The sequence below is a fragment of the Saccopteryx bilineata genome, chromosome 6 (genome assembly GCF_036850765.1).
Source record: "Saccopteryx bilineata isolate mSacBil1 chromosome 6, mSacBil1_pri_phased_curated, whole genome shotgun sequence".
Taxonomy (NCBI): Eukaryota; Metazoa; Chordata; class Mammalia; order Chiroptera; family Emballonuridae; genus Saccopteryx; species Saccopteryx bilineata.
Genome location: NC_089495.1, coordinates 119,727,819 through 119,749,335, shown reverse-complemented (window position 1 = coordinate 119,749,335; position 21,517 = coordinate 119,727,819).

The window sequence follows — 21,517 nt, the reverse complement described above, 5'->3', positions numbered from 1 at the left end:
TAAACTTGTGAGAGTTTCTCCTGCATTAATTTAGGGAATTTTCAGCTATGATATGATTGAACAAGTCTCTATCCCTTGTTCTTTCTCTTCTTCAGTAACCCCTATGATGCAGATGTTATTTCTCTTCATGTTGTCACAGAGCTCTCTAAGAGTTTCCTCAGACTTTTTGAGTTTCTTTTCTTTTTTCTTCTCTGCTTTCTTGCCTTCATTAAAGTTATCCTCCAACTCACTGATTTGATCCTCAGCTCTATCTATCCTGTTTTTAATTCCTTCCATTGTGGTCTTCATTTCTGATATTGTGTTTGTCATCTCTTTCTGATTTTTTTTTAATATTTCAATATCCTTTTTTATACTTGCTATTTCTTTATTTAGGTTTTCAAACTGCCCCTCCATTGTTGTTCTAAGATCCCTAAGCATCCTTACAATCATTATTTTGAATTCTGCATCCGGAAGTTTGGTTATTTCCATATCACTCAGTTCAACTCCTGAAGGTTTCTCTTGTGGTTTCATTTGGATTGCACTTCTTTGTCTTCTGATTATGTCTGTGTTTGGGTGTTTTGCTTGTAGAGCTGGTTGAGTCTAGGCTTGGTGTTGTCTGCCTCCAGTTTTCAATTGTGTTATTTCTAGGTCTTCTTGGGTTGGCATCAGCTATTATTTGTAATCCACTTTCAGTTTTGGGCTGCTTTGAAGTCTTGATTTCTTTGTTTTCTTAACAGGTGATAGTCTTGTTTACTGATCTCAGCAGGGGGCTTCCTTGAAACTGTATCCAGGAATGTGGTGAGTGTAACCTGAGACTATGAAGGCCTCTTCCACCAACTAATCTCTCTGGGGGCAGGGTTTTTTCTCAGCTTCAGTAGGGGGAGGTGTATCTCAGATCTCCATGGAGACTTGAGTTACTGCCCCTCCTCCCCACTTCTTGTTTTCAGCTGTGTCTTGTTGTGCTGATTGGAGCTGGAGAGATGTCTGGAGATCTGTGATCTGGAAGGAATTTAGTCTTCTGTTTTGTGAAGGGATCAGTCCCTCCCCCAGCTATGGCTGCCTCCAGTATTGGATGAGTCAGCTTTTTAGGTAGTCCTCTGCATTCCTCTGCTCCTTACCGTCTGTACCTCTTTCTCCCCTTTCCACTTGGAAGATAAACCTGTCCTTTCAACGCACCTCACTGCCTGGTCGCCAGGCAAGTGGCTGTGAGCAGTATTTTTTGCTCTTTTCCCTGGAATGAGAGCCCCTCTGGGCTCTCAGCCTCCCTCTCCCCTCTGTTCCTGTAAGCAGAGGAGATTCAGGCACTCTCTACCAGGTTTGTTGTGGCTTCTTCTTTGCTCCTTGGTGTCTGAGAGCTGTTCTTGTAGTCCAGAGTTGGTTTTTCACACTGATTGTTCCTAAATTGATTTTTATTCCAGTTTGGTGGTGAGAGCTGGGAGTCTGTGCATCTGCCTACTCTGCTGCCATCTTCAGGTCTCTCTAATCATTTTTAAAAACACTGAAAATATTACTTTTTTGTTAAATATTCTAGATTTTCTTGATGTAGCACCATCTTTGCTCTTCTCAAACTCCTTTATTGTTCTCACAGAACACACCACATTTTATTGTAATTACAATGGATCACCTTTGCTTCCCTAACTAAACAGCAAATATTTAAATTTTTATTTTTTGGAAATAATTTATGATCTAGTGATTTCAGTTCTGAGGATTTAAAAAACTTATCAAACATTACATTTAGATTTTTGGCAAGTGAACAAGATGACATATTTTTAGAAGGTAAAACACTAATTTGAAAGAATATATACATCTTTATATTTATTGCAGCATTATTTACAATATCTAAGATATGAAATCAACACATGTGTGCATTAGTAGATAGCATACTACTCAGCCATAAAAAGAAGGAAATCTTACCTTTTTTGACAGCATGGATGGACCTAGAGGGTATTATGCTCAGTGAAGTAAGTTAGTCAGAAAAATACAAACACCATATGATTTCACTCATATGTAGAATCTAAAGAACAAAACAAATGATCAAACAAAAATAAAATGAGACTCAGAGACACAAAGAGCAAACTAGTGGTTGCCAGAGATTGGAGACTGGGGGACTGGATGAAAGAGGCGAAGGGATTCAGAAGTGCTAATTGGTAGTTACCAAATAGTTATTGGGATGTAAAGTACAGCACAGGAAATAGAGTCAATAACATTGTAATAACTATGTATGGTGCCAGGTGGGGACTGGAAATACCTAGGGGATCACTATGCGAAGTATATGATTGTCTAACCACTAAGCTATACACTTGAAACCAATACAAAACAAAATTAAAGCTAAAAAAATATTGTTTATTTTAAAATTACAGTTGATAGTTAATATTATATTAATTACAGGTATCCAGCATAGTGATTAGACAGTTGTGTCACTTACAAAGTGATCCCCCTGGTAAGTCTAGTACTCATCTGGCACCATCCATAATTATTACAATATTGTTGACTATACTCCTTTTGCTGTGCTTTACATTCCTGTGACTATTTTGTAACTGCCAATTTGTGCTTTATTTTTTTAAAGATTTTTTTTTATTTTTTCATTTTAGAGAGGAGAGAGAGAAACAAAAGAGAGAGAGAGAAAGGGGAGAAGTAGGAAGCATCAACTCCCATATGTGCCTTGACCAGGAAAGCCCAGAGTTTCAAACTGGTGACCTCAGCGCTCCAGGTTGATGCTTCATCCACTGCGTCACCACAAGTCAGGCACCCAATTTGTACTTCTTAATCCCTTCATATTTTTCTTGGAGCCTTTGAGCTCCCTCTTACCTGGCTACTGTCAGTTTGCCCTCTAAACAGCAAACTCTAAAAGGTAGACTGTGTCTGGCTTATCTCTTGTATTACTACAGGTCTGTATATTGAGCTTGGGACAGAGCAGATGATTTAAAATTTTTGTTGAATAATAAATTCTTTAATTGAAAAACACATTAAGGACTATTTTTATACTCTCCTAAATGAACACTGACCAAAATAAAATGTCTCAAAATGATAAATTTCTTGTGATAAGCTTGATGTAAAAGAAAGAAGTGGGTGTATAACTCTTTGTTCAGATTATAAAAGAGCTCTTGACTGCTAATTTAGCTCAAACACATTTAATTCTCATGGTAGAAATATACTCTCTAAAAATATGTCATCTTGTTCACTTGCTATTTTCCTCTCTGAACTCTGTGCTACAAATTACCATACTGGATCAGCAGGCTTCCCATTCTTCTTTCCCTCCCTCCCTCTCTCCCTTCCTTCTTTTTTTTTAAAAAAATTTTATTTATTTATTTTTACAGAAAGAGGAAAGAAAGTGGGTGAAGAATGAGAAAAATCAACTCATACTTGCTTCACTTCAGTTGTTTGTTGATTGCAAGTCATCTGTGCCTTGACAAGATTGCTTGTCTCCATTTTATTTAATTCTTTTTCTGGAGTTTTGTCCTGTTCTTTCATTTGGCCCATGTTACTTTGCTGCTTTTGTTCAGCTGACTTCCTGTTTGTTTCTATGTATTAGGTTGGTCTGCTACATTTCTGGTCTTAAGGAGGTGTCCTTAAGGTGAAGCTTTCCTAGGGGATGCAGTCATGCAGCCTCCCTAATCACCTGAGCTATGTGCTCCAGAGGTGTCTTCTGTGTGGGTTGTTTGTACCCTTCTTTTGTAGAAGGGCTTAGATTGGAGCCGGCAAATCAGAGGTTTGTGGTGTTGACCCTCAGAGTGACTGGCTGTAAGGGCTGGTCATGGCTATAGCAGATGAGCTGTTGTGGGGCATGAGTCACTTTAGTAGGGTTTTGGTGCCAGCTGATGTTGCCCTTCATGTGTGCCTTTTGAGAGTGTCTCTGATGTAGTTGCCAATTCTGCCAGACTTCAAGCCACTTGGTAGGAGCCACCAAGTTATATGTGGTTAACTGCCATTTGTGCTGGGCTTGGAGGTGATTGAGAGAGGTCACTCTACAATCTGAGACCAGATGCCATATAGGCTGTGCCTGGGACTCTTTGGTTGACACTACAATGCAAGCTGAGGCAAGCTGCCACTTCCACAGGCATCTTAGTTGAAGTTGTGCGATAGACTAATACTGGTTGCCACTATGCCAGGCTTGCGAACAGATAATAGGGGTTACATTGCCACTTGTGGTGGGCATGGGGTTACGTGGCAGCAGCTACAATACATGCCAAGGCAGGCTGCTGATATTGTGGATTCTGTGGACTGTTGACAGTATCTGTAGCACAAGCCAAAGGCTCCTGCACTTGTGTGAGGTTTGTGGATTTGGAAGAACTCCTGCAATTTGAGCCAAGGCAAAGAGTTTGTATGGAGGAGGGGCTTGAAGAGCCTAGGCCAAGAGAGGTGGGTGGGGCAGGGTTTCAGGGAATTGCTAGGTGGGGTGTTCCTTGAGATTTAGCCACATTAATGTAGAGCACAGATTTGGAACCCACCTTCCCCAAGCCAGCTGGGTGCAAGAATAACTCAAAAGAGAAATAATGGTGCCTATCACTGCTTCAATCCTTATGGAGAGTAACCCCAGTCCCTGCCCCTCCAGCCTGCACCCTGAAGTTAGTCAATTTTGTTTCTACCTGTATGTTTCTGTCACTTTTCAAACTGCTGCACCTGTGCTGGTCCACACAGACAGTGAGTTTGTGAGTGAGTGAATATGTGCTCAGGTCCTTTCAGAGGCAGGTCTCGTCTCTCACTGCCTTGTCTCTCTCTTTGATGCAGTCTCTGCTAGTTTTCACAGCCAGATGTTATGGGGACCCTCTTCCTGGCACTGATGATCCAGGCTTGGGAGTCTTGTGCAGGCTAGGTACCCTTTCACCCCAGGGGTGACCTCCACAGTAGAGATAGCTCTCCTGATATCCTGGGAGTGTGGAACCCACCAGGTCTGCATCTCTGCCCCTCCTACTCATCTCAATATGGTTTCTTCTTTATATCCTTAGTTACAGGAATTTTATTCAGCTGGTGTTAAGGTGGTTCTCAGTGTTAGTTGTTTTATAATTTAGTTTACATTTAATGTGGTCCTGGGAGGTGGCTAGGTCATAGCTTTTTTACTCTGCCATCTTGACTGGAAGTCCAAATTTTCTTTTTAAATGCAGTCATTGTTACCAGTTTTCTTTTGTTCTCTAGAGATATTCTATGCATATATAGGCATTTATACCTATACTCTTTTTGTATTCAAATGAGAGAACATATTGTATTTTTGTGTATGTGTGTATTTTTCTGAAATGAGAAGTGAGGAGGCAGAGACAGACTCCTGCATGCACCCAACTGGGATCCACCTGGCAAACCCACCAGAGGCTAATGCTCTGGTGGTCTGGAGCCCTTGCTCCGTTGTAACTGGAGCTATTCTAGTACCTGAGGCAAGGCCATGAAGCCATCCTCAGCGCCCAGGCCAACTTTGCTCCAATAGAGCCTTGGCTGCAGGAGGGGAAGAGAGAGATAGAGAAGAAGGAGAGGGGGAAAGGTGGAGAAGCAGATGGGCGCTTCTCCTGTGTGCCCTGGCCAGGAATCGAAGCCAGGACTTCCACACACTGGGCCAACGCTCTACCACTGAACCAACTGGCCAGGGCCGTGAGCATACTTTATTTCATTCTGTACTTAGACAGCCAGATATTTCTTCAGCAAACTAGGTTTATTTGAGAACAACAAAGAATTGAAATTCTGGTCATGTGGTCTAATAGTGAACCACACACAAGTCCAGAGAAATAAAGGAGATGAAACGTTTATAAAATACAGTAGGATGTTGAGAGACCAATTACAAAGAGCTCTTTCTGTTTGGTTCCAAGATCTCCATTTGGCGTGAGAGCTCCCCCTTCTGACCTCCTGATTTTGTCTTAGCTAAAGTTTCTGTTTACTAATCTTCATAGTACCTGAAGTTTTAAAATATTTACTTTGTAATGTAATGTAATTTAATTTAATTTAATTTTAATCAGTCTTGTGAAAGTAAATGGTTTTAAAAGAAAATTAGTTCTATAAGGTGTAAAACAAAAAGATAGTATCCCTGCCCTAGTTCTGATTTTTACTCTTCAGAGATAACTGTTCTTCACTCATGAAGCTGTTTCTTTGGTATTTCCTGCTGATATTTCTGGATATTTTAGTTTCAGGTATAATTACTTTTTGAAACTCTGTATACCTGAAAAAGATCTTTATTATATACGGAGCTTCTTCACTAGAGTGATAATTGTGATGGTTAGAAATAATTTTCTCTGTGTCTTTAATGCATTGCTCCATTGTCTTCTAGCTCCCAATGTTGTTGTTCAGAGCCTGATGGTACTTTGATCTTTGGTCCTTTGATTTTGATCATTTTTTTCCTTTCAGTCATTTTTATAATTATGTCTTTATGCACAGAGTTCTGGAATTTTTCTGATGTTGTACTTTCATGCAAGTCTTTTATTGTCCTGAGAACTTAGTGGACCTTTTCAGCCTGGAAAGTCATGGCCAGGTGTGGGGAATCATATCTTCTCTCTAGTGTTTTTTGTTTTCTGTCTTTCTAGAAATCTTCATTTTGGTGTTGATACCTAAATTTCTTGTGCAGTTTATATCCTTTTTTTTAACCTTTTCTATTTTTCTGCTATTTTCTGAAAAATTTCTTTAATTTTTGTTTTGCAGCTTCCTTTTTCAAAAAATCTATTTTTGTGATTTTATTTTAAAATATCTTGGGTTTTTAAATTAACTTATCAGCATGCTCATTTTAAAAATAGCATTTTATCTTTAATTTGAGAACACTGTATATTTTCTTATATTATTGAAAATTCTAATTAGAGTTTTGGGAAATTTTCTTCGGCTACTTGAGTTTTCTCTGATCTTTTCTGAGTCACTTTTTCAATTACCTTGGCCTTTTATTCTCATGTTAGAAATTAACTAAAATTTCTTTGTGTATGTGCATGTGGTGTAGGGGAGCTCTTAGGTGGTGGGTCTCACTGTAGGCTTATCTGACTGAGTTATTTTGTTGGATAAGCTCTCCACCGTAAGTAGGTATATGTCTCCTCTCTTGGTCTGGCTGGTTTCCCCAGAAAGGGATTCTCTATTCTACCTGAAAGGATGAAGAGTATAAGCCAGTTAGTGTTTTCTCAGAGTTGACTGGGCAAAGTGGTAAGAGATTTTTCTTTTCCTACACAGGTTTTTCGCTGAACTACAGTTTTCATTTCCAATGGCTACCTCCACTGCTGGTGGATCTGAGCATCTGGCCTCACGTTCACCCTAACTGAACTTTTCTGGAAGGCATACTTGTCTTCTGTCTGGGTAGGTGAGGGGCATTTGCTCAGCTAGAAGGGATTAAAAACAGGACTGGGGGGGTTAATTTTAGCCCACCCTTCTTTTTGAAGGTATATGGTACTTTTAATTTCTGTGCGTTTTTGGGTTTCTACAGCTCAGATGGTCTTGCTGCTGGCCTTTCTCTGCTGCCAACTCAGGACCTGGCTGCCTCTCATCTGTAAAGTTAATTGTCATTCATTCATTGATTTTCCAAATTTTGGCTATATCTACATCCTCTCTTCCATTTGTCCTTGTGATTTATGCTTAAAAATATTCATTATTATTTTAGTGCAGGTAAAGGAGGAAACAGAGGCAAACACATTTGTTTACTATACTATGTTTTTCTTGCATTAAAAAAAGATTATTCACTTAGGTTATTTAATCAAGGACTCCTGCTTGGGCTTTAACCACAATGAGTCTGAAGCTCTGTCACCATTTTCTTAGTGTCCTATTTATAGTCTTCTTTCTTCTGGTTCAGCTTTTACATGTCTCTTTCTCAGGCAATGTTTATAATATGCTGTTCCTATTAAGATGTCCCTACAGCAGGGTTCGGGAAACTTTTTGGCTGAGAGAGCCATGAATGCCACATATTTTAAAATGTAATTCCATGAGAGCCATACAATATGTTTAACACTCAATACAAGTAAATGTGTGCATTTTATGTAAGACCAACACTTTTAAAGTACAATAAGTCTCTGAATTCTTTTTAATAACGTTGTCATGCTGTTGCTAACCAATGATGAATAAAGTACTTCTTACCATTAATGTGACTTCTGGTGCTGCATGACTTTGCTGGTGACTTTGTAGTCTGGTTGACATGTGGTGAGGTTAAGCTTCATGCAGGCGTTGAGACTTCCATCCGTTAAATGTGATTGTAGGTTGGTCTTAACATTCTTTAGATGTGAGAAAGACTGCTCACATGCATATGTAAAGCCAAACATTGTCAGTACAGCAATATTCACATGCTGCAGTGTGTGGTATGTGACGGGAAGTGCGTTCCAAGTTTTGACAATCAGCTGGTCCAAGGGTTGAAGTTTTTTCATTTCTCCCCACTTGTGTTTGCTCACCAACTCTGCTTGCTGTCATGCAAGTCTTTCCAAATCTTCATTCAGTGATTTGAACTTATTCACCCACATGTCTGAGGCCTTCAGGTCAGCAGCTTGTAACTCAAAATCTCTGATGAAGACACCAGGTATGTAACTCAGGTCGGCGCTGTCTACTGTACACTCGGGTGGATGGGTGATGAATTTAAAAAGACGAGTACACTCACGAAATTCTCCAAAGCGTGCTTTGAATGACTGCAGGAGATTAGATGTGAAATCTGCTAGCTGCTAGAGATCAAGATGTTGAGCAGGGTCACTTGCTGTGCATGCATCTTTTTTTTTTTTTTTTTGTATTTTTCTGAAGCTGGAAACGTGGAGAGACAGTCAGGCAGACTCCCGCATGCGCCCGACGGGGATCCACCCGGCACGCCCACCAGGGGTGACGCTCTGCCCACCAGGGGGCGATGCTCTGCCCCTCCGGGCGTCGCTCTGCCGTACCAGAGCCACTCTAGCGCCTGGGGCAGAGGCCAAGGAGCCATCCCCAGCGCCCGGGCTATCTTTGCTCCAATGGAGCCTCGGCTGCGGGAGGGGAAGAGGGAGACAGAGAGGAAGGGGGGGGTGGAGAAGCAAATGGGCGCCTCTCCTATGTGCCCTGGCCAGGAATCAAACCCAGGTCCCTCGCACACCAGGCCAACGCTCTACCGCTGAGCCAACCGGCCAGGGCCTGTGCATGCATCTTTAAACTCTCCCAGTTTTTCAAAGTGTAGTAAACAACCTGTTTCAATGTCAGCAATGAAGAGTTCCAGCTTGTTTTCAAATGCAAACACTGCTTGTTGAAGGGATAAGACTGTATTTCCAATGCCTTGTATTTTTACATTGAGCTGGTTAAGATGTTCAGTCATGTCCACAAGATAATAGAACTTCAGGAGCCACTCAGTGTTAGCTAACTCAGGATGCTTGACATTTTTCATATCAAGAAAAGTCCTGATTTCACTCAGAGAAGCCGCAAAATGGCTGAGCACCTTCTCACTTGACAACCAACACACATTGATGTGCAGAAGCAGACCAGGATAATTATTCCCAACTTCATCCAGCAGTGTTTTAAACTGGCAATCATTTAAAGCTCAGCCAACAATAAAGTTGACCACCCAAATGACCAGCGACATCACTTCACCAAGCTGCTCACCACACATCTGAGCATAAAGAGCCTCCTGATGTAGGATGCAGTGAAAACTTACGATGGGTCTCTTTTCATGTTCACAAAGAAGCGCTACGAATCCTCTGTTTTTCCCCACCATGAACAGAGCACCATCAGTACACACCGAAATAAGTTTATCTATTAGTAGATTTTTTTTCTTTAGTGGACTCAGTGAGACTTGAATAAATCCTCCCCTCTTGTTGTCTCTTTCATAGGCAAAACAGCAAGACTTTCCTCACGTAGTGTGTCACCAACAGCATACCTTGCAATCACGCTGACTGGGATAAATGGCTTACGTCTATTGACTCATCCAAAGTGAGAGAAAAGAATGGTGCTGCATTTATGGCCTTCACTTGTGTTGCCTCAATTTGATTTGCCATCATGATGGTACGATCGTGAACAGTTCTTGCGGACAGAGGCATGTCGTTTATTCATTTGATTATCTTGTCTTTATCTGAAAAGTCACCAAAAAGTTCATTGGCAAAATCAAGCATGAATGTTTTGGCATACTCCCCATCTATGAATGGCTTTCCGTTTCTCACAATTGCTAAAGCACCAGCAAAGCTAGTTGAATTCCAGTCACCTTATTGGGTCCAAACATGGAATTGCTGATGACTAGTTTGCACTCTGCACAGTAGCTCTTGACATGCTTTCGTCCTGCTGTCACCTGCTGAATATTTCGATGCAAATGTAGTATGGCATGTGTCAAAGTGCTGCTTTATATTTGACCGTTTCATCAATGCAATTTTATCATTGCATATTAGACACACTGCAGAACCTGCTCTCCCCACAAAGGTGAATTTCTCTGTCCATTCCTGCTGAAAAGTATGATACTCTTCTTTTTTTTTTTTCTTTTAGCCATCTTCTTTGTCAAAAGGGTTTCTGCTATTAGCTAACTGACTACTTGATTAAAAGGAGAGAAATGTACTTCCTGACCTCAGAATGACCCATGTATGTTATGCATTATCCAATAAAAATTTGGTGTTGTCCTGGAGGACAGCTGTGATTGGCTCCAGCCACCCACAACCATGAACATGAGCAGTAGGAAATGAATGGATTGTAATACATGAGAATGTTATATATTTTTAACGTTATTATTATATTTTTTTATTAAAGATTTGTCTGCGAGCCAGATGCAGCCATCAAAAGACTACATCTGGCTTGCGAGCCATAGGTTCCCGACCACTGCTCTACAGGCTTTTAATTCATTTAAGACATCATTGACATCAATCCCATTTAGAATAAAAACTCTCAGCAATATGGGAATAAAAGGAACATACCTCAATGTAATATAGGCCATATATGACAAATTGGCAGCCAACATTATAGTCAATGAGGAAAAAACTAGGAACATTTTCCTTATGATCAGTAACAAGACAGAGCTGTTCAGTATCACAATCTTATGCCACATAGTAGTGGGAATCCTAGCCACAGAAGTCAGAAAAGAAGAAATAAGGGGCATCCAAATTGGAAAGGAATAAGTAAAACTCTCATTATCTTCAGATTACGTGATACAGTATATAAAGAACCTTAAAGATTACACCAAAAATACTACTAGAACTGATAAATGAATTAGTAAAGTAGCAGGATGCAAAATCAGTATTCAGAAATTGGTGACATTTTTAGACACCAATGAGGAACTATCAGAAGAGAAAACTAAGAAAACAATACCATTTACAATTGGAACAAAAAAAGGAAAGATACCTGTGAATAAATTTAACCAAAAAGGTAAAAGATCTACACTCAAAACATGAGAAACTGAAGAAAGAAAGAAATAAGATACAAATAAGAAAAACATATATTGTGATCATGGATAGAAAAAATTAACATCATTAAAAAGTCCATATTCCCTAAAGCAATCTATAGATTTAATAAAATTTCTATCAAAATAATGGTGTATTTCATAGAACTAGAAAAAATATTCTAAAACTTTATATGGAACCACAAAGAAAGCCAAATTACTTTATCAATTTTGAGAAATAAAAACAAAGTTGGTCATATTATGCTACCTGATATCAAACTATGCTACCAGGCAGCATAATCAAAACAGCATGATATTGGCATAAAAACAGACATATAAATTAATGAAACAGAGTAGAAAGCCACAGAAATAAACCCACATATTTATGGTCAATTAATATTTGTTAAAAGAGGCAAGAATATACAATGGGGTAAAGACAGTCTAATCAATAAATGATGTTGGAAAAATTTAACAAATATGTGCAAAAAAATGAAACTAGAAACTAGATCACCTCTTACACCATACATTATACATATTGACTAAACTCAAAATGGATTAAAGATATAAATGGTAAGACTTGAAACCATAAAAAGTCCTAGAAGAAAACATAGCCATAAAATCTTGGATATTTCTCATAGCAGTACTTTTTTCTGTTATTTCTTTTCAGGCAAGGGAAATAAACAAACAAACAAACAAACGAAAAATAAACAAATGGTACTACATCAAATTAAAAAGTTTTTGCAAACAAAACCATGAACAAAATAGACAACTCACAGAATGGAAGAACAAATTTGTCAGTAATACATCTGATAAGGTGTTAATATCTAAATTTTATAAAGAACTTATACAACTCAACACCAACAAAAAAATTCAGTTAAAAAAATGGGCAAAGGACCTAAATAGACACTTCTCCAAGGAGGACATACAAATGGTGAACAGAAAAATAAAAAGATGCTAATGTCACTAATCATCAGAGAAATGTAAATTAAAATGACAGTGAGATTATATCTCACACCTATTGGAATGGCTATCATTCATTGGGATTCCAAGATGGCAACTGAGTAGGCAGATGCTCCAACTTCCACCTCCCAGGACCAAATTGGATTACAATTTAATTTAAGAACAATCATCTTAAAAACCAACTTTGGACTACACAAAGAGGACTCTATAACCAAGGATCACAGAAAAAGCCACACTGAAACTGGTAAGAAAGGCGGAGACATGGAAAAGACTGCCGTGATCACAGGAGCAAGGGGCTGCAGAGGGTCTGGAGGGACTCTCACTGCAGGAGGGTTGCCTAAGAGGTGTGGGTGCTCAGACCCAGGCCCGGAACCTCGTTCTAGAGCCCCAGAGCCTAGAAGAGGGACGAAGACAGAATTTGGCAGTGGAAAGAGCCAGGTTTCTGTCTGTGAGAGACAGCTTTCTGAGACTCAGACTCTGTCTTAAAGGGCCCACACAGAAAATCTTGTTCATAGCCACTTACCCGAGGCTCTGGAGGAGAGAGAGCTGAGAAGACTGGAGTTGCATGAGGAGAGTGTAAAGTTGGAGGCCCAAAGGCAGACGGGGTGGAGGACGGCCACCCTAGCCCCAGTACTGCAGTTGCCATTTTTCTTGGGCAGAGCATTCCCTTGGAGTGGCATCAGCCTGGGGAAAAGCAACTGCTATGCCCTTGGGAGTCTCTCTTGCTCTAGTCAGGGCGAAGGGTTGTTCTGAGAAGCCAGGAAGCAGGGGTTACATCAGTAACTCAGTTTTTTGGTGTTGAGGCCAAACTACAACCCCACACTCTCCTTAGTCTATGACTGGTGCTTCCACCTCACAGGAGACTCAGTTGAAATTGTGGGCAGGTAGATCACACCTCTAGGTCTCAGAGGCCATGCCCACCAGACTCCTGGGGCCACAACTTACTGAGGTCTATGAAAAAACTAGACAGACCGAAACCTGGGGTGGAGGGGCGGAGTCACATCCACCACCATTCCTAATCCCTGAATTGCTGTAGGCTCAACAACAAGCTGCCAGCAGACAGAGGCTGCAGAAAAAAGGACTCAGGGAAATTTGGCCTTTTAAATGAACTTTCCCCCAGGCCCAGTGTGAGTAAAAGCCAGCCTAGGTGTGCAGCTAGTACTTCCATGTGCACCTGGGCCCATCAGAGGCAGCCACAAACTCTGGATTACTTGTAGCTCCAAGAAGGTTGCTGAGGACCAGTCACAGGTAGTATCTCCCATTAGTCTGCACCAGTTTTCTGCCAGGGAGGCCCATAGGGCTGGCACATCCAGTGGCCACCTGTAGAGAGCATCATCAGTTCAGGACCTAACAACCCTTGCTAGATTGGTATCCTAACGAAGGCTTCTCACACCTGGCCCAGCTGAAGTGAGTTCTGCTTTCTGTGATCAGCACCTGCACAGCAGCTCATGTGCATTGAATAGGGTGGAGCTACATAGTCAGCTGGCTTGAGTGCTGGACATCCTACTCTGCTGAGATAGACTCCAAAGGGGGAAAGAAGAGAGGTTTGGAGCATGGACATTCAAAGTGTGGGTACCTTTGAGCCTGTTTGGATATGGTTGAGAATCATAGTCATTTTCAGGGGAGCATAGTCAGACCCCAGAGTGAACTCTCAGTCTTCCTCCATGAGACCAAGGTCTCAACAACTAAGAATTTCTGCAGAGGGGACAGTAAGCCCAACTTGATCTGAACCTGCTGTTCACCTTGGGGAGAAATAAAATTTGAGTACCCAGCCATGGCTGAGGGATTAAGCTCTGGAATAAGGCCACAATCCATGTACTGAGCCCAAGAGACTCCTGAAGTAGGGGATCCTACTACTATTGTATTCCCAACTTCAGCTGCCATAACCCAACAAACTTCCAACCTGTAGAAGGATTGGTTGGGTGAAGCCAGTCTGGGCTCACACTACAGTCTTTCTACAGAAGACTCTGGGAAGAGTTGCAGGAGGAGGTGAAGCAGCTGGAAAGTGGAGGCAAATCTTATGGAGATTGGAGCTCTTACAGAGCTGCTGTCAGCTTTAAACAGCAGGAAGCTGATCCTTATACACAGGTTGGCCCCTCCTATATTACTCAGGCACAGAAAACACAGACACAAACAGCAAAAAGAGCAGTAGCTGCAGACAAGTAGCCCACAACAGGTGACAAACAACAGCTGACACCAACCTAATCTAGTACCAATGCAACTGCTAGCTGGTGGCAGACAGCACCAACCCTAGACTCAGCTACACAAGCAGCACACCAAAAAGAGAAAGCTATACACAGACAAAATGGGCACACAAAGAAATTCAAACCAAATGAATCAACAGGAGAAATTCCCAGAAAAAGAACTGAATGAAATGGAAATAACCAAACTAGAAGATGCAGAGTTTAAAACAATGATTTTTAGAATGCTCATGTATCTAGAGCAACAATGGATGAACACAATGAACACCTAAATAAAGAGATAGCAAGCATCAAAAAAGACATTGAAATCACACACACACACACACACACACACACACACACACACACAAAAGCCAGTCAGAAATTACAAATACAATATCAGAAATGAAGACTGCACTAGAAGGAATTAACAGCAGGTTGGATGAAGCACAGGATTGAGTCAGAGATTTAGAGAACAAGATAAACAAAAGTACAAAAGTAGAGCAGAAAAAGAAAAGAGCCTCAAAAAGTTTGAGGAAACTCTAAGAGAGCTCTGTGACAACATAAAGAGAAACAATATCCACATCATAGGGGTTGCTGAAGAAGAGAACAAACGATAGAGAACCTATTTGAGGAAATCATAGCTGAAAACTTCCCTAAATTGATGAAGGATAAAGTTCAAGAAACACAGAAAGTCCCATTAAAGAGAAACCCAAGGAGGCCAAAATTAAGAAACAAACAAACAAAAAATACTAAAAGTTGTGAGAGAAAAGCAGTAAATTACCTACAGAGGAGCCTCCATTAGGAAGACATCTGACTTTTCAACAGAAACACTTGAGGCAAGAGGGATTGGCAAGAAATATCCAAAGTGATGCAAAGCAAGAACCTACAACCAAGACTTCTTTATCCAGCAAGGCTATTGTTTAAAATTGAAGGAGAAATAAATAGCTTCCTACCCAAAAAATAAAACTCAAGGAATTCATTAAAACCAAACCAATATCACAAGAAATGTTAAGGGGCCTGATGTAAAAAGAGCAAAGAAAGAAAAAAATCTAGAAAAATAGGATTGTGAATTTAGAGAATAAAATGGCAATAAACAACTATGTATCACTAATAACCTCAAATGTAAGTGGATTAAATCCTCCAATAAAAAAGACATAGGGTAGCTGTATGGATAAGAAAACAGGACCCATATATATGCTGTCTACAAGAGACCTACCTCATAACAAAAGATACACATAGACTGAAAGTGAAGGGATGGAAAAAACTATATCATGCAAAAGGAAATGAAAATAAAGCTGGGGTAGCAATACTTATATCTGACAAAATAGACTTTAAAACAAAGGCTATAATAAGAAATAAAGAAAGCCATTACATAATGATAAGGGAGCAATGCAACAGGAGGATATAACCATTGTAAATATTTATGCACCTAATATAGGAGCACCTAAATCTATAAGCATATTTTGATAAACATAAAGGGTGAGATTAAAAGCAATATTATTAGAGTAGGGGATTTTAATACCCCACTAATGTCAATAAATAGATCCTCCAGGACAAATTAACAAAGAAAGAGCAGCCTTAAATGATACGCTAGATAAACTGGTCTTAATAGATATCTTCAGAATCTTTTTTTTCACCCCAAAGCAGCAGAATATAAATTCTTTTCAAGTGCTCATGGTACATTCTCTATGATATACCACATGTTAGGACACAAAATGAGTCTCAATAAATTTAAGAATATTGAAATCATATCAAGCATCTTTTCTGATCACAATGGAATGAAACTAGAAATCAATTACAATAGAAAAACTGAAAAACATTCAAACACTTGGAGGCTAAACAGCATGTTATTAAATAACAAATGGGTTAACAATGAGATCAAGAAAGAAATAAAAAAATTTCCTTGAGACAAATGAAAATGAACATATAACAACTCAAAATTTATGGGACACAGCAAAAGCAGTCCTGAGAGGGAAGCATTATAGGCAAATCTTAAGAAGCAGGAAAAAGTTCAAGTAAACAACTTAACCCTGCATCTAAAAGAACTAGAAAAATATCAACAAATAAAGCCCAGAGGAAATAGAAGGAAGGAAATAATAAATATCAGAGTGAAAATAAATGACATAGAGGGTAAGAAAAAAATACAGCAGATCAATGAAACCAAGAATTGGTTCTTTGAAAAGTCAAACAAGATTGGAACCTTTAACCAGACTCATTAAAAAGAGAAAGAGAGGACTCAAATAAATAAAATTACAAATGAAAGTGGAGAAATGACAACAGACACTGCAGAAATACAAAATATTGTAAGAAAAAACAATGAAGATCTGTATGCCTAAAAATTGGACACCCTAGGTGAAATGCATAAATTTCTAGAAATATATAATCTTACAAAACTCAATCTGAAAGAATCAGAAAACCTAAACAGACCATTTACAAGAAATAAAATTAAACAGTTATCCAAAACTCCCAGCACATAAAAGTGCTGAACTGGATGGCTTCACAGGTGAAATTTATCACATATTCCAAAAAAAATACCACATTTCCTTCTCAAACTATTTCAAAAAATTCAAGAGGAAGGAAGATTTCCAAGCTTTTTTTTATGGTGCTATTTTTTTAATTTTTATTAATTTTAATGGGGTGACATCAATAAATCAGGGTACATATATTCAAAGAAAACATGTCCAGGTTATCTTGTCATTCAATTATGTTGCATACCCATCACCCAAAGTCAGATTGTCCTCCGTCACCTTCTAATCTAGTTTTCTTTGTGCCCTTCATCCTCCCCCTCCCCTTTTCCCTCCTTCCCTCCCCCGCCCCCCATAACCAACACACTCTTGTCCATGTTTCTTAGTCTCGTTTTTATGTCCCACCAATGTGTGGAATCCTGCAGTTCTTGTTTTTTTCTGATTTACTTTCACAAGCTTTTTTTTATGAGGCAAGCATAATTCTCATTCCAAAAACAAGCAAAGGCACTACAAGAAAGAAAACTATAGGCCAATATTCCTGATGAACTTAAATGATAAAATTCTCAACAAAATATTAGCAAACCAGATGCAGCAATACATGAAAAAAAACAAACATAATGATCAAGTGGGATTTATTCTGGGGAGGCAAGGCTGGTATAATATTCGTAAATCAATCAATGTGATTCATCACATAAACAAAAGGAAAAATAAAGATCACATGATAATATCAATAGGTGCAGAAAAAGGATTTGATAAAATCCAACACAGATTTATGGTCAAAACTCTCAGCAAAGTGAGAATACAGAGAACATGCCTCAACATAATAAAAGCCATCTATGAGAAACCCACAGCCAACATTATATTCAATGGGCAAAAATTAAAAACATTCTGCTGGCCCTGGCTGGTTGGCTCAGTGGTAGAGTGTCAGCATGGCATGCAGGAGTCCCGGGTTCAATTCCCAGCTCCTCCTGCAGCCGAGGATCCATTAGAGCAAAGTTGGCCTGGGTGCTGAGGATGGCTCCATGGCCTCTGCCTCAGGCGCTAGAATGGCTCTGGTTGCAACAGAGCAACGCCCCAGATGGGCAGAGCATCGCCCCCTGGTGGGCGTGCTGGGTAGAGCACATGCAGCAGTCTGTCTGACTGCCTTCCCATTTCCAACTTCAGAAAAATACAAAAAAAATAAATAAATAAAAACATTCCCCTGAAGATCAGGAACATGGCAGGTGTGTCCCCTTTCACCACTCTTATTCAACATAGTTCTAGAAGTCCTAGCCAAAGCAATCAGACAAGAAGAAGAAATAAAGGCATTCAAACTGAAAAAGTAAAACTATCATTATTTGGTGATGAGATGATACTGTACATAGAAAACCCTAAAGTCTCAGTCAAAAAACTACTAGACCTGATACATGAATTTGGAAAAGTGGAAGGATATAAAATTAAATTTCAGAAATCAGAAGCATTTTTATTTAGCAACAATATACTGTCTGAAAGAGAAATTAAGGAAACAATCCCCTTCACAATTGCAACAAAACAAATAAAGTACCTAGGAGTAAATTTAACCAAGGAGGTAAAAGACTTGTACTCGAAAAATTATAAAACACTGATAAAAGAAATCAAAGAAGATACAAACAAGTGGAAGCATATACCGTGCTCATGGTTAGGAAGAAAACACATCATTAAAATGTCCATATTACCAAAAGAAATGTATAAATTCAATGCAATTCCTATAAAAATACCAATGACATACTTCAAAGATATAGAACACATATTCCAAAAATGTATATAAAACCAAAAAAGAACACAAATAGCCTCAGCAATCTTGAAAAGGAAGAATAAAGTGGGAGGTATCACACTTTTTTTTTTTTTTTACATTTTTAAAAAAATTTATTCATTAAATTTAATGCAGTGACATTAATAAATCAGGGTACATATGTTGAAAGAAAACATCTCTAGATTATTTTGACATTTGATTGTGCTGTGTACCCCTCCCCCAAAGTTAAATTGTCTTCTGTCACCTTCTATCTGGTTTTTTTGTGCCCCTCCCCTCCCCCAACCCCTCTCTCCTTCTTCGCCCCCTCCCCCCTCCCCCACCCCCACCCCTGTTGCCATCACATTCTTGTTCATGTCTCAGTCTCATTTTTATGTCCCTTCTATGTATGGATTTATATAGTTTTTAGTTTTTTTCTGATTTACTTATTTCACTCCGTATAATGTTATCAAGGTCCATCCATGTTATTGTAAATGATCTGATGTCATCATTTCTTATGGCTGAGTAGTATTCCATAGTATATATGTACCAAAGCTTTTTAATCCACTCGTCCTCTGGCGGACACTTGGGCTGTTTCCAGATCTTTGCTATTGTGAACAATGCTGCCACAAATATGGGGGTGCATTTCTCCTTTTGGAGCCATTCTATGGTGTCCTTAGGGTATATTCCTAAAAGTGGGATAGCTGGGTCAAAAGGCAGTTCGATTTTCAGTTTTTTCAGGAATCCCCATACTGTTTTCCACAGTGGCTGCACCAGTCTGCATTCCCACCAGCTGTGCAAAAGGTTTCCCTTTTCTCCACATCCTCGCCAGCACTTATTCTGTGTTGTTTTGTTGATGAGTGCAATTGTGGCTGGTGTGAGGTGATATCTCATTGTGGTTTTAATTTGCATTTCTCTAATGATTAGTGATGTTGAGCATTTTTTCAAATGCCTATTGGCATTGTGTATGTCCTCTTTGGAGAAGTGTCTATTTATCTCTTTTGCCCATTTTTGGATGGATTGTTTGTCTTTCTGGTGTTGAGTTTTACAAGTTCTTTATAAATTTTGGTTGTTAACCCCTTATCAGATGTATTGTCAAATATGTTCTCCCATTGTGTAGTTTGTCTTTTTATTCTGTTCTTGTTGTCTTTAGCTGTGCAAAAGCTTTTCAGTTTGATATAGTCCCATTTGTTTATCCTGTCTTTTATTTCACTTCCCTGTGGAGATAAATCAGCAAATATATTGCTCTGAGAGATGTTGGATAGCTTACTGCCTATGTTTTCTTCTAAGATGCTTATGGTTTCACGGCCTACATTTAAGTCTTTTATCCATTTTGAGTTTATTTTTGTGAGTGGTGTAAGCTGGTGATCTAGTTTTATTTTTTTGCAGGTAGCTGTCCAATTTTCCCAAAACCATTTGTTAAAGAGGCTGTCTTTACTCCATTGTATTTCCTTACCTCCTTTGTCAAATATCAGTTGTCCATAGAACTGTGGGTTTATTTCTGGGTTCTCTGTTCTGTTCCATTGCTCTATATGCCTGTTCTTATGCCAGTACCAGGATGTTTTGAGTACAATGGCCTTGTAGTATAACTTGATATCAGGAAGTGTGATACCTCCCACTTTATTCTTCTTTTTTAAGATTGCTGAGGCTATTCATGTTCTCTTTTGGTTCTGTATAAATTTTTGGAATACGTGATCTATATCTTTGAAGTATGTCATTGGTATTTTAATTGGTATTGCATTGAATTTATAGATTGCTTTGGGTAAAATAGACATTTTAAGGATGTTTATTCTTCCTAACCATGAGCATGGTATATGCTTCCACTTGTTTGTATCTTCCTTGATTTCTTTTATCAATGCTTTGTAATTTTCTGAGTACAAGTCTTTTGTCTCCTTGGTTAAGTTTATTCCTAGGTACTTTATTTTTTTGGTTGTAATTGTGAAGGGGATTGTTTCCTTAATTTCTCTTTCTGACTGTTCATTGTTGGTGTATAAAAATGCCTCTGATTTCTGAGTATTGATTTTATATTCTGCCACTTTGCTGAATTTATGTATCAGGTCCAGTAGTTTTTTGACTGAGACTTTAGAGTTTTCTATATACAATATCATATCATCTGCAAATAATGATAGTTTTACTTCTTCTTTTCCAACTTGAATGCCTTTTATTTCTTCTTCTTGTCTGATTGCTGTGGCTAGGACTTCCAGGACTATGTTAAATAAGAGTGGTGAAAGGGGGCAACCCTGCCTTGTTCCTAATCTTAAGGGTATTGCTTTTAATTTTTTCCCATTGAGTATGATGTTGGCTGTGGGTTTCTCATAGATGGCTTTTATCATGTTGAGATATGTTCCCTGTATTCCCACTTTGCTGAGAGTTTTGATCATGAATGGGTGCTGGATTTTATCAAATGCTTTTTCTGCATCTATTGAAATTATTGTTTTGTTTTTCTCCTTCCTTTTGTTTATGTGATGAATCACATTGATTGATTTACAAATATTGTACCATCCTTGCCTCCCCAGAATAAATCCCACTTGATCATGGTGTATGATTTTTTCCATATATTGTTGGATCCGGTTTGCTAATATTTTGTGAGGATTTTAGCATCTTATATTTTTCAGAGATATTGGCCTATAATTTTCTTTCTTTGTGTTGTCTTTGCCTGGTTTTGGAATCAGAATTATGCTCACCTCATAAAAGGAGTTTGGAAGTCTTCCTTCCTCTTGGATTTTTTGAAATAGTTTGAGAAGGATAGGAGTTAGTTCTTCTTTGAATATTTGGTAGAATTCTGTTGTGAAGTCATCGGGCCCCGGAATTTTCTTTGTTGGGAGTTTTTTGATAACTGTTTCGATCTCATTTGTTGTAATTGGTCTGTTTAGGTTTTCTGATTCTTCTAGATTGATTTTTGGAAGATTGTATGTTTCAAGGAATTTGTCCATTTTATCTA